General features: G+C 36.8%; 1 protein-coding gene across 3 annotated transcripts in view; it reads left to right on the forward strand.

Annotated features, from left to right (window-relative positions):
* The window catches only part of Fstl5 (follistatin like 5), a 722640-nt gene that overhangs the window by 507253 nt on the left and 200759 nt on the right, over window positions 1-14628 (forward strand). The window lies entirely within an intron of this gene.

Below are 14628 nucleotides of genomic sequence, written 5' to 3' on the forward strand. Positions count from 1 at the left end.
TAGGGGGAAAGTATTTCAGAAAAAATAAAATTAAAGTGATCAAGTGATTTCCCTATGTTATGTAATTCTTGTTTCTCCCACATATTATATTTTAATACCTTGTCCTAAGCACCACGTTAATCAACTTCAAAGTCTATAAGCATGAACATGCTGCAAGGTTTTACAGCTTCACATGACCTCATTGAAATAATGTTCTAAATAAAGTTCTTGGCCCTCTATATTTTGACTCCAAGTGAACTACATAACTTTTTATGCTCATTAAAAGTAAGGTTAGAAAATCATATTGGAAGTCAATATTAATGTTCTAATGGAGCTAATAAAGATCACAGGTCAAATGCACTAGTGTGGAATTCAAGCACCAAATTAATTTATCCAGATCATACAATAGTTCTGTTAAAGGGCAAAATAGAGAAATCTGACTTTTCCAGCCCTCTAAAATACCATTGATTTAATTTTCCTTGAGTGAACAACATATTAATGGATATAAATCCTTACTTTTGTACTATTTTGTTATTGAAGTGCATTCTTTTATCTTAAAAATTAATAGGAATGCATTTCCTTTTGTAAATGTGAATACAAAACTCTAATTTAACTCAGATTTCCTTTTATAAACATTTTTTTATTGTTTTCATCCTAAAGTAACATTAAAGATGAACCTTGTTCTTTGAATTCCTATTTATTGTTTTATCATGTTTTACAATCAGGTTAAGTTCTGTTGCTAATTATTATAAAGAACATAACATGAAAATTTTTTTTCTCTTCATCTTCAATACATCGCTGGTTTTATTTCTGCCCTGACTACTACTTATGCATCTCTTTCGCTAATTCCTCCAGAATTACCATCCTCTAGATTTTGCAGAAGTTCCCAGATGAACCATCTAGTCCTGAATTAAGTGCTGATGACATCCAAGTTTTTAAATTAATAACTTTCACTTATTTATTATTTATTTATTTACTTACTTATTTATTGGTGCTGGAGATCAACCTACCCAATTTTAATTCCCACTGCTCTGACCTTTCCATTTGCTCTCATTGGTGTTCTGAGCTTATAGGTCCCTTTCCTTGTCATTTCTTTTTGACTCCTTTTATGGCTGGTTCCTTTTCAACATTCATATTTCTATTAGAAAATTACTTCTGATGGAGAGAACTTTCATGACCACTGCAATCTATACCAACTTTTCTTAAATTTATTTTTCATCCAATGCTTTTAACATTCTGAAGTTAGCTTTTTCATGCGTTTATATTTATGCACAGATGCAAACACTTCATAAAGAAAGTATGAAGCCTTTTGCTAATTTTTAACTAGTTATCATGGGTTTACTAAAATAGTGTTCATAATGTGTTACAAATAAATATCTGTGGGCTGGGGTTGTAACTCAATGGTAGAGAGCTTGACTAGCAAGTGCGAGGATGTGGGTTCTATCCTCAGCACCACATAAAAATAAATAAAGGTTTTGTGTCCAACTACAACTAAAAAAATAAATACTTTTTTAAAATAAATATTTGTAAGGTAAATTCAGAGTAGATTAATTGGAGAAACAAAGAAATTACAAATGTTTCAATTCTATGGGTAGATCATTAAATCACACACAAAAAAAGCCTTTCTATAATGAATGACAATTTACTACAGATTTAGAAAGTTATATTTATATCTTTTCATTTCTTGTCTTCATGTGCTCTAAATCTTTAGGAATATTATATCTTTCATGTCTCAGTTTATTCCTTGATGGGGTGGAAAGCTGAATTATGTTACAATGAATTATATATCTTTTACCAGCTTAAATTTTAATCATGGTTTCCATTTTATCTTATGACTGAAAAGGGTGCTCTGAAAATAGATATAATAGCTTTAGGACTATAGATCTAGCACAGTCTGTTTTTCCTTACATCTGCACCTGAAATTATCACATACAAACTATAGTACATAAAATCTTCGCAGAAAAAAATTTCATCTAAAACCAAAATATAAGTGAAATAAATTACAATGAAAATCAATTTAAGTATGTTAACAATTTCCATCAGTGTGTCACCAAGTTGCCTTATCATTCCTAGAAGGAAATTTTCAGCAGAGTCCTAATTTTCAATTTCAACTTCTCTTCATTTGATTTCTCATTTATGCTTCCATGGGAGAAGGAAAGCATTGCCCCACTGTAATAGTCCTCCCCACTGTCTTGTTAAGAGAAATCCTGCATTATGTTGCAGAAACCTGGATTATATTTATTGACCTCAATTGTGCAACCACTTCTGGTTTCTCAAATTTAGAGCACAGGTGGGCTATAACAGGAGAAGCAGTTTTCCTCTTAGGCCATCAACAACATGCTAGGAATGGAAAAGGGATACAATAGATTTTTAATGTTATACATTATATGCCACCTTTGAACAATGCATCTTTATTCTGCTGCCAGTTTAAAGATTCTAGGTTTTGTGATTAGAGCATATCTAATACATCCAACAGAGTACTCTATAGGTGTGCAACATTAATGACTCTAAGGAATGAAGTCTGAAAAAAAAAGGGAAAAATTATATTTTTAAAACCTCATCTTGTAGTCCATTTTTTACTAGCAAGAAAAGATTCAGTAATACAGTATCCTTTTTCACTGGCACAGAATGTAGCAGGGGCAAATTTGGCATATTGTATTTAAAATTTTCTAACTAACACATGCGTGCACGGCTTTGATAAATTGATCTTTTCAAGTATAAACCTTAAAATTTACATTACAATGAGAAGAGTACTTTATGAGACAATTGTCATTGTTCTCTCATCCCCTTACATGTCTCCTGAGCAGAGGTACTGATAGTTTTTTTTTTTTTTCTGTAATATAGTATGGGACCATCTGTGTAGCAAATCATCTTAGAAAATACAAATAGTACAGCCTGTGACAGAGGATGGGTTTTTTTACAGTCTACTATATTCACTAGGGCTGCTCTGCATTGCCCCAATGGGATTTAGTGGAGAATGATATAATTATGAGGCTCATGCTGCTTGCTGTACCATGAGTAATAAAATCCTAGTCTCTGATCCCTGAAAATCATGGCTTCTGACACTATTCATGAAACAGTGGAAGTATGACTTATTAGCTGAAAACTGTGGAAAAATATCAGACCATTTATAGGTCTTAATAGCTTAAACTGACTTAATCTAGCAAACTAACCACATGAGGTATCAACATTGAATTTAATTAGGATAATCGTCTCTAAATGACAATTTTGATACATAATGCAATGAAATAAATAAATTGAGGGTTTGCATATACTTGGTAGTCTTAAAACTGCAATGCTATAGTATAGCATTAAAATAATGATACAAATAATTACACAGCTATCAAAATAGGTGTTTTGTAAGGAATTCTGATAAATCTAAATGGCAAAATTAATGATATAATCACTTAGTAACTAAATAAAAATAAAAATAAACATTTTCAGAACTATATATTTTGAAAATGCTACTTATAAGGAATATTTTTTCAAATAATTGCCCAAGAGCTTAAAAAATGTAATGATAATTAGTGTATTTATTAATCCATTCAGAAGGACACTGAACACTGTTCATATGCCAGGCATTGTACAACATGAAAGAAAGTATCAGTTTCATAGATAAGGCCATGGGGACAGACAGTTAACTTGTTATCACACACACACATAGAAAAAGCGAAGTATAATCATATGAATAAGTAAGAATAAAATACGTACAGTAATATCATAGAGTATACAAAGGGGATTTAAATTGTATTATCCAACAGTAGGTTAAATGTACTATCTCAGGGGTATATTGGAGATATTCTAGAAAGTATATACCAGACAACAGGTCTGAGACTGCAAGAGGAAAGAACTTTGGCCTGCTAGAGATCTGAGAGAGGTCACTGTGCAGAACTTGCCTGGACTATGTATCACTTGTATGCATTGTGAACTATCTGTTGGTGCAGCAAATTGTGGTAGTGCTGGTGTATCTTTGCTGATGGTGTCACCAGTGATACAATTTTTCCAAAGGAGCCGTCAATTGGCTTGGTGTCATGGCATTTCTGTATCCTCCTCCCTTCTACTAGTGATGGTCTAAATTTGGGGGCCAACAGAGGTGAGGCAAAGAACCTCACCCCCCCCCACTGGCACCAAGGCCAAATTTGGGGGCCAACAGAGGTGAGGCAAAGAACCTCACCCCCCCACTGGTGCATAGGCCTATCCACAAGTATGGCTGTATGCTGGACCGGTAGTCAGTGACGGGTATGATCCAATTGCAGTGGTACCAACCTAAGACAGGAGGCTGACGCCTAGAGGTCAGGTAAGGACCATATGTTGTATTGGACAACCTAACAGGCACGGTCCCTAAGCCACATTGCTTATTGCTTAATTAAACAGAAGGGGGGAGATGCTGAGAGCCATAGCCAAGTAGGAATGATGCATGGCATTTTTGGTTGAAAGGTGCCACCAGCAAGCCATTGAGATGATATGATTATGTTAAGAACTGCATTCAATTGGATATTAGACCCCTGCTGTCTGCCTCGGCCTGCTACTTTGGAGCTCTAGCAGGACTCCCGGAGAGTTTCCATTGGTTGGGGAAATGCGGTAGGAGGGATTTCTGGAGGAGGGATTTTCCTGTTAGTGTAGTGTGGCCCGGGAGAACGCTGCGTGTGGGGTTCGGCATATTTCCCGGGAGCGTGCGTGGCATTGGCAGGAGTTTCAGAAATAAAGTTTGTTCCTGCTTGAGTGGCTCGTGATTTTGTGCCCAGCCAGACAGCAGCAAAAACAGAATAAAATCATGGCATTTGCAGGTAAATGGATGGAGTTAGAGAAGATAATGCTAAGTGAAATTAACCAATCCCTGAAAAAACAAATGCTGAATGTTTTCTCTGATATAAGGAGGCTGATTCATAGTGAGGTAGGGGGGGAGCATGGGAGGAATAGATGAACTCTAGATAGGGCAGAGAGATGGGAGAGGAAGGGAGGAGGCATGGAGTTAGAAATGATGAAGGAATGGGATGGACATTATTATCCAAAGTACATGTATGAAAATATGAATTGGTGTGAATATATTTTGTATACAACCAGAGATATGAAAAATTGTGCCCTATATGTATAATAAGAATTGTAATACATTCCGTTGTCATATATAAATTTTTTTTAAAAAGTTAAAAAAGTAGTCTCCAATGCATGCAAAATCAGATGCACCAATATACAAATTATCAATTCATTTTCATTAAGAGAATTATGCCTAACATTTTATTATAATTTACAAAATGCTTTTCAAAACACCATTTCCTTTGCTTTCATGAGATAAAGTAAGCAAATTTCACATATTTGAAATGAACTTAGAGGAAATAAATAAACAACTTTCTTTTCATTTCTTTTTTTTTTTTTTTTAACTAATCAGTGAAATAGCTGGATTTGAAATTTAGGTCTTTATTTTCAAATCTAGATGCCCTACATAAGTAATTTTATTTGAATTGTTCTAAATTCTCAAAAACAACAAATTTCCTTTAAGAAGCACAGTTTTGATGGGGAAAATATTATGCACAGGTAGAGACACAATATCATCCAACATAACTAAAAAAAGAATAATAAATAAATATATATTTAAAGATGATCAATTTTCACTGTCCTATGGTTCTGGCAAATATCTATTTTTTTGTGGATATGTGTAACATTGAATTGGAGATTTGATGAAAATTTCAGATTAAGAGCAGTATAAGAACAATCTTATTTTAATCTATTCTTCAACACCAATTATCTTTTTTTTAAAGATTTTTTTATGTTGTAGATGGATACAATACCTTTTTTCTAATTATTTTTTTGTGTGTGGTGCTGAGGATCAAACCCAGTCCCCCACACTTGCCAGATGAGCACTCTACCACTGAGTTATAACCCCAACCCCAATCCTTTTCTTTGCAATAAGTTAAAAAGGAAATTACCCCAGGCTAGAGTATTAGTCAGTGGTACAGTGCTTGCCTAGAATGCACAAAGCTAGGGGTTTAATCCCCAGTACTGGAAAAAAAAAAAAGGAAATTATTTCTTTCTATTAGCATATCTGGAAAAAAAATAGCCATTTAGTCTTTGCCGAAGATTCATAGTGGCTAGTATAGAAGAGCTGCCCAGTAAACTTATCTGAAAACACAAATTTTCAGAGAAGGTTCATAATACTCTACATTTTTTTATTGTTATCTCTTCTTATTACAAAAACAGCATAAAAAAATCACTGTTTTAGGAGATGACATATATTTCAGCTCTGGTGTATTGCAATGAACACAAAACTTTCAATTCTGTGAAATGAAATTTGAAAGTCAATTTTCCCTTGACTTTCAGAAGACAGCTGAGCCAACAATAGTGGTATCATCTAACTGCACTCAGAAAAAAAAAAAAAGTCATAAAATTAAATAATAAATTTTTCATATGTGACATTTTTTGACATTTATGACATATTCTTATTAAGTCACAAGGTTCTTTTCCTAAGTTTTTAGAATGATACAGAATGAAGTTCTATTCAGTTTTGTGCAGCTGTTCATTAAATTGCCTAATTGAGAGCCATCAAACACATTATACTATTTAAGAACAACTTACAGGTTAGCGTACTCAGCATAATTCCAAATGATTTTCAAATGATTTCTGATTAAGCCTTGTACCCTCTTATAATAAGGAAGTTGGATCACCAGTATTGTATGATGATTAATTTGTTGACAGGTCTACTTGTGAACCTTCAAAAAGCATAGGGTGTTACACATGTTAGGCACGTACTGTTGTGGGCAGGTCACTCAGAAAACAACACCAAGTCCCAGTTTTGTCCAAATTGTAGAGTCTTTATTTAGCTGACCAGCTGGTGACAGCTCCCAGCAGCACCAATAACTGTCTCTTCAAGGAACAGCTCAGAGCCTGAGCATTTTAGAATATTTAAAGGCAAAAACCATATCTGGATTGACATAGCTGCAAGTTAAGAAGGTACAGAAGCTGAATTGGGCAGTTAGTGAGACAATGCAATGGGTACATTGGTATTTCCCATGGGACTTTGCAGGTTGGCATAGCAGCAAGCAAACAGAAGGTAAGAGGGTCAAAATGACCCTAGTTCAGTACAAACTTGAGAATGGTTACTGACATCTAGACAATCAATCTCTGACAACGTACATTGCCCAAGAAAGATGAAAACCAAAGAGAACAATTTTACATTGTATAAGAATTGCTATTTTGTGTTGCCAGGTATGTTATGCTAGGTAACTATTAATGGATACAGAGGCAGGGCTTTCCCATGGGAGAAGCATTTCTTACATGATATGAAGTATCAGGGTAAAATGAAGTCTGTTAGTCATTGCCCATATAGCCTGGTCCATAACAATACTTTACCCCAGAGGTAGCTCTGCTATGTTTTTTATTTTTTTCTTGCCAACAATTATATTATTTGGTTGATTCAACTTTTATAAATTTTAAATTTTAACTCTTCTCACCCTAAACATTTATAGTGCATAATGTTCTGCATTTTGTTTCTAATGCAGAGTAGATTCGTAATCTCTTATTCCTGGTATGAGGAAAACTGGACTCTACCTTTCAAATCTGAGAGACCATCTCATATAAGAATCTCAGTTTGGTATTTGGGTTCTCATTTCAGTTTGTCTATGCAATAACTCCAGTGAAATGCTACAAGCATTATTTCTTAAGAGAACAAAACAAAATTAGCAACAAAATTAGTATGATAGTGCAGATCTACTGTTAACAAATCTTGGTTTTTGTTGGTCTAAACAATGGCTTATTGTCTAACATATCTGAAACATATTTTTGCTATATATTACATTCTGGGTTGATAGTTCATTAATGCCCTGCCAAACACACACACACACACACACACACACACACACACACACTGGTTAAAAGCTGTCACTTTGTTAACTTTCATATTTTCTGATAAAAGTTCTATTTTAATTTTTGTCTTTGGCCCTCTCAATATAATAGTGTGACTTTTCTCTGTCAGTCTTTAACATTTCTCTTTATCTTTGGTCTTCAGTATTATGTTTCTATCTTTTTAAAATAAGAATTATTTTTACAAAATTATTGATCACTCATTTTTAAATATTTTTTCCTCATTTCCCATCTCTTTTCCTTTGTTGTTTTGAATGGCACATAATTTAGACGAATAATAGCTGATACTTCTTTGATAGTTTTTTTTTTTCATAAATGTTTTCATCATGTTTTAATGTGAAAAATGTCTCTTGACTATACACAAATCCTTTGAGTGTTTCCTTGTATGTTTCAGGTCTATTTGTAAGCTTTCCAAAGGCAGTATAGCCCAGTGTGTGTGTATTATTTCTATCTTGACATTCAACACTTTCTTATTTATAAACTCAAACTGCAAATCTCACTTTTCTTTTTTTTTTTTTTTATTGTTGGTTGTTCAAAACATTACATAGTTCTTGATATATCATATTTCACACTTTGATTCAAGTGGGTTATGAACTCCCATTTTTACTCCGTTTACAAATTGCAGAATCACATCAGTTACACTTCCATTGATTTATATATTGCCATACTAGGGTCTGTTGTATTCTGCTGCCTTTCCTATCCGTTACTACCCCCCTCCCCTCCCCTCCCCTCCCCTCTTCTCTCTCTACCCACTCTACTGCAGTTCATATCTCCCCCTTGTATTATTTTTCCCTTTCCCCTCGTTACCTCTTGTATGTAATTTTGTATAACCCTGAGGGTCTCCTTCCATTTCCATGCAATTTCCCTTCTCCCTCCCTTTCCCTCCCACCTCTCGTCCCTGTTTAATGTTAATCTTCTTCTCATGCTCTTCGTCCCTACTCTGTTCTTAGTTACTCTCCTTATATCAAAGAAGACATTTGGCATTTGTTTTTTAGGGATTGGCTGGCTTCACTCAGCATAATCTGCTCTAATGCCATCCATTTCCCTCCAAATTCTATGATTTTGTCATTTCTTAATGCAGAGTAATATTCCATTGTGTATAAATGCCACATTTTTTTTATCCATTCGTCTATTGAAGGGCATCTAGGTTGGTTCCACAGTCTTGCTATTGTGAACTGTGCTGCTATGAACATCGATGTAGCAGTGTCCCTGTAGCATGCTCTATTTAGGTCTTTAGGGAATAGACCGAGAAGGGGAATAGTTGGGTCAAATGGTGGTTCCATTCCCAACTTTCCAAGAAATCTCCATACTGCTTTCCAGATTGGCTGCACCAATTTGCAGTCCCACCAACAATGAACAAGTGTACCCTTTTCCCCACATCCTCGCCAGCACTTGTTGTTGTTTGACTTCCTAATGGCTGCCAATCTTACTGGAGTGAGATGGTATCTTAGGGTGGTTTTGATTTGCATTTCTCTGACTGCTAGGGATGGTGAGCATTTTTTCATGTACTTGTTGATTGATTGTATGTCCTCCTCTGAGAAGTGTCTGTTCATGTCTTTGGCCCATTTGTTGATTGGGTTATTTGTTATCTTGTTGTCTAATTTTTTGAGTTCTTTGTATACTCTGGATATTAGGGCTCTATCTGAAGTGTGAGGAGTAAAGATTTGTTCCCAGGATGTAGGCTCCCTATTTACCTCTCTTGTTGTTTCTTTTACTGAGAAAAAACTTTTTAGTTTGAGTAAGTCCCATTTGTTGATTCTAGTTATTAACTGTTGTGCTATGGGTGTCCTATTGAGGAATTTGGAGCCCGACCCCACAGTATGTAGATCGTAGCCGACTTTTTCTTCTATCAGACGCCGTGTCTCTGATTTGATATCAAGCTCCTTGATCCATTTTGAGTTAACTTTAGTGCATGGCGAGAGAAAGGGATTCAGTTTCATTTTGTTGCATATGGATTTCCAGTTTTCCCAGCACCATTTGTTGAAGATGCTATCCTTCCTCCATTGCATGCTTTTAGCCCCTTTATCAAATATAAGATAGTTGTAGTTTTGTGGGTTGGTTTCTGTGTCCTCTATTCTGTACCATTGGTCCACCCGCCTGTTTTGGTACCAGTACCATGCTGTTTTTGTTACTATTGCTCTGTAGTATAGTTTGAAGTCTGGTATCGCTATACCACCTGATTCACCCTTCCTGCTTAGCATTGTTTTTGCTATTCTGGGTCTTTTATTTTTCCATATGAATTTCATGATTGCTTTCTCTATTTCTATAAGAAATGCCATTGGGATTTTGATTGGTATTGCATTAAACCTATAGAGAACTTTTGGTAATATTGTCATTTTGATGATGTTAGTTCTGCCTATCCATGAACAGGGTATATTTTTCCATCTTCTAAGATCCTCTTCTATTTCTCTCTTTAGGGTTCCGTAGTTTTCATTGTATAAGTCTTTCACCTCTTTTGTTAGGTTGATTCCTAAGTATTTTATTTTTTGGGGGGATATTGTGAATGGAGTGGTTGTCCTCATTTCCATTTCAGAGGATTTGTCGCTGATATACAGGAATGCCTTTGATTTATGTGTGTTGATTTTATATCCTGCCACTTTACTGAATTCATTTATTAGCTCTAATAGTTTCTTTGTAGACCCTTTTGGGTCTGCTAGGTATAGAATCATGTCATCTGCAAATAGTGATAATTTAAGTTCTTCTTTTCCTATTTTTATGCCTTTAATTTCTTTCGTCTGTCTAATTGCTCTGGCCAGTGATTCGAGAACTATGTTGAACAGAAGTGGTGAGAGAGGGCATCCCTGTCTTGTTCCAGATTTTAGAGGGAATGCCTTCAATTTTTCTCCATTCAGAATGATGCTAGCCTGAGGTTTAGCATAGATTGCTTTTACAATGTTGAGGTAAGTTCCTGTTATCCCTAGTTTTTCTAGCGTTTTGAACATAAAGGGATGCTGTACTTTGTCGAATGCTTTTTCTGCATCTATCGAGATGATCATATGGTTCTTATTTTTAAGTCTATTGATGTGGTGAATAACATTAATTGATTTCCGTATATTGAACCAGCCTTGCATCCCAGGGATGAATCCTACTTGATCATGGTGCACAATTTTTTTGATATGTTTTTGAATCCGATTTGCCAAAATTTTATTGAGGATTTTTGCATCTAGGTTCATTAGAGATATTGGTCTGTAGTTTTCTTTCTTTGAAGTGTCTTTGTCTGGTTTAGGAATCAGGGTGATGTTGGCCTCGTAGAAAGAATTTGGAAGTTCTCCCTCTTTTTCTATTTCCTGAAATAGCTTGAAAAGTATTGGTGTTAGTTCCTCTTTAAAGGTTTTGTAAAACTCTGCTGTATACCCATCCGGTCCTGGGCTTTTCTTAGTTGGTAGTCTTTTGATGGTTTCTTCTATTTCCTCAATTGATATTGGTCTGTTTAGGTTGTCTATATCCTCCTGCCTTAATCTGGGCAGATCATATGACTTAAGAAATTTATCGATGCCTTCACTATCTTCTATTTTATTGGAGTATAAGGATTCAAAATAGTTTCTGATTATCTTCTGTATTTCTGAAGTGTCTGTTGTGATATTGCCTTTTTCATCCCGTATGCTAGTAATTTGATTTCTCTCTCTTCTTCTCTTCGTTAGCATGGCTAAGGGTCTGTCGATTTTATTTATTTTTTCAAAGAACCAACTTTTAGTTTTGTCAATCTTTTCAATTGTTTCTTTTGTTTCGATTTCATTAATTTCAGCTCTGATTTTAATAATTTCTTGCCTTCTACTTCTTTTGCTGTTGTTTTGCTCTTCTTTTTCTAGGATTTTGAGATGGAGTATGAGATCATTTATTTGTTGGTTTTTTCTTTTTTTAAGGAATGAACTCCAAGCAATGAATTTTCCTCTTAGAACTGCTTTTAATGTGTCCCATAGATTCCGATATGTTGTGTCTGTGCTTTCATTTATCTCTAAGAATTTTTTAATTTCCTCCTTGATGTCTTCTATAACCCATTGATCATTTAGTAACCAATTGTTCATTCTCCAAGTGATGCATGTTTTTTCCTTCCTTCTTTTATCGTTGATTTTCAGTTTCATTCCATTATGATCAGATAAGATGCATGGTATTATCTCCACTCCTTTATATTGTCTAAGAGTTGCCCTGTGACATAATATATGATCTATTTTTGAGAAGGATCCATGTGCTGCTGAGAAAAAAGTGTAACTGCTTGATGTTGGGTGGTATATTCTATATATATCAATTAAGTCTAGGTTATTAATTGTGTTATTGAGTTCTATAGTTTCCTTATTCAACTTTTGTTTGGAAGATCTGTCTAGTGGTGAGAGAGGTGTGTTGAAGTCTCCCATGATTATTGTATGTTGGTCTATTAGACTCTTAAACTTAAGAAGAGTTTGTTTGATGAACATAGCTGCACCATTGTTTGGGGCATATATATTTATGATAGTTATGTCTTGTTGGTGTATGGTTCCCTTGAGCAGTATGTAGTGTCCCTCTTTATCCCTTTTGATTAACTTTGGCTTGAAATCTATTTTATTTGATATGAGTATGGACACTCCTGCTTGTTTCCTAAGTCCATATGAGTGATATGATTTTTCCCAACCTTTCACCTTCAGTCTATGTATGTCTTTTCCTATCAAATGCGTCTCCTGTAGGCAGCATATTGTTGGGTCTTGTTTTGTGATCCATTCTACTAGCCTGTGTCTCTTGATTGGTGAGTTTAAGCCATTAACATTTAGGGTTATTATTGAGATATGGGTTGTTCTTCCAGCCATAATTGTTTATTTATGTTACTAAACATGGTTTGTTTTCCTTTTTTGATTATTTTCCCCCCCTTTACTGTCCTACCTCCCACTGTTGGTATTCATTGTTATTTTCCATTTCCTCTTCCTGTAATGTTTTGCCGAGGATGTTTTGAAGACATGGTTTTCTAGCTGCAAATTCTTTTAACTTTTGTTTATCGTGGAAGGTTTTAATTTCATCTTCCATCCTGAAGCTTAATTTCGCTGGATACATGATTCTTGGTTGGAACCCATTTTCTTTCAGTTTTTGAAATATGTGATTCCAGGATCTTCTAGCCTTCAGAGTCTGTGTTGAAAGATCAGCTGTTATCCTGATTGGTTTACCCCTAAATGTAATCTGCTTCCTTTCTCTTGTAGCTTTTAAAATTCTCTCCTTATTCTGTATGTTGGGCATCTTCATTATAATGTGTCTAGGTGTGGATCTCTTATGATTTTGCACATTCGGCGTCCTGTATGCTTCTAGGATTTGGGATTCTGTCTCATTCTTCAAGTCTGGGAAGTTTTCTCGTATTATTTCATTGAATAGGTGGTTTATTCCTTTGGTTTGGACCTCTATACCTTCCTGTATCCCAATGACTCTTAAGTTTGGTCTCTTTATATTATCCCATATTTCTTGGATGTTCTGCTCATGGTTTCTTAACAGTTTTGCTGAGCTATCTATGTTCTTTTCAAGTTGAAATACTTTGTCTTCATTGTCTGATGTTCTATCTTCTAAGTGTTCTACTTTGCTGGTAGTATTCTCAATTGAGTTTTTAAGTTGGTTTATTGCTTCCTGAATTTCTAGGATTTCTGTTTGTTTGTTTTTTATTACCTCTATCTCCCTGTATAGTTGATCTTTTGCTTCTTGGATTTGTTTATGTAATACATTGTCGAAGTGGTCGAAATGATCTTTCATTGTCTGATTTTGCTGTCTAATGTCTTCCTTGAGACTCCAGATCATTTGCAGCATGTATATCCTGAATTCTTTATCTGACATTCCATCTGCTGCAGCTATAACCTCTTCTAAAGTTGAGTTGACCTGCATTGCTTGTGGTCCTTTCTTTCCTTGTCTTTTCATATTGCTCGTGTTTCTTTCTGCTTAGTGAAACTATTGTGTTTTTGAAATTTTTCCCCCTATATATTTATATTGCTCTTGTATAGTTGAAAAGTCTCCCTTGCAGGGGCGGGCGGCAGCTCTGCTCCTCCTCCAATTGGGGTGATCTGTCTACCACGCTGGTGGGCCGCTGGGACTGTTCTGCCGGTCGGTCGCAGGTCTGCCTACCTTGGAGGCGCGGGCAGCGGCTCTGCTCTGCCCTTCCTCCTATTGGTGTGACGTGTCTACCACGTCACCACGTCCGTGAACCCCTGGGCCTGTTCCACCAGTTAGTCGCGGATCTGACTACCTTGCAGGCGTGGGCGGCGGCTCTGCTCTGCCCCTTCTCCAATTGGGTTGTCGTGACTACCACCCCGGCAGGTCGCTGTGCCTGTTCTGGGCGCGGGCTGCGGCTCTGCTCTGCCCCTACTCCAAATGGAGTGATGTGACTGCCACGCTGGCGGGCCGCTGGGCCTGATCCAGGCTCGGGGAGCGGCTCTGCTCTGCCCCTCCCCCAAGTGGTGTGACGTGTCTACCACGCCGGCAGGCCGCTGGGGCTGTTCTGCCAGACTGTCACAGGCCTGCCTACCTTGCGGACGCGGGTGGAGGATCTGCTTTCCCCCTACTCCAATTGGGGATTCTTGACAACCACGCCGGCGGGTCGCTGTGCCTGTTCCGGGCTCTGGCGGCGGCTCTGTTCGGCCCCTGCTCTAGCCGGAGCGACGCGACACCACGCCGGCGGGTCGCTGTGCCTGTTCCGGGCTCTGGCGGCGGCTCTGTTCGGCCCCTGCTCTAGCCGGAGCGACGCGACACCACGCCGGCGGGTCGCTGTGCCTGTTCCGGGCTCTGGCGGCGGCTCTGTTCGGCCCCTGCTCTAGCCGGAGCGACGCGACACCACGCCGGCAGGTCGCTAGGCCT

This window comes from Callospermophilus lateralis, chromosome 8 (assembly GCF_048772815.1).
Source record: "Callospermophilus lateralis isolate mCalLat2 chromosome 8, mCalLat2.hap1, whole genome shotgun sequence".
NCBI lineage: Eukaryota > Metazoa > Chordata > Mammalia > Rodentia > Sciuridae > Callospermophilus > Callospermophilus lateralis.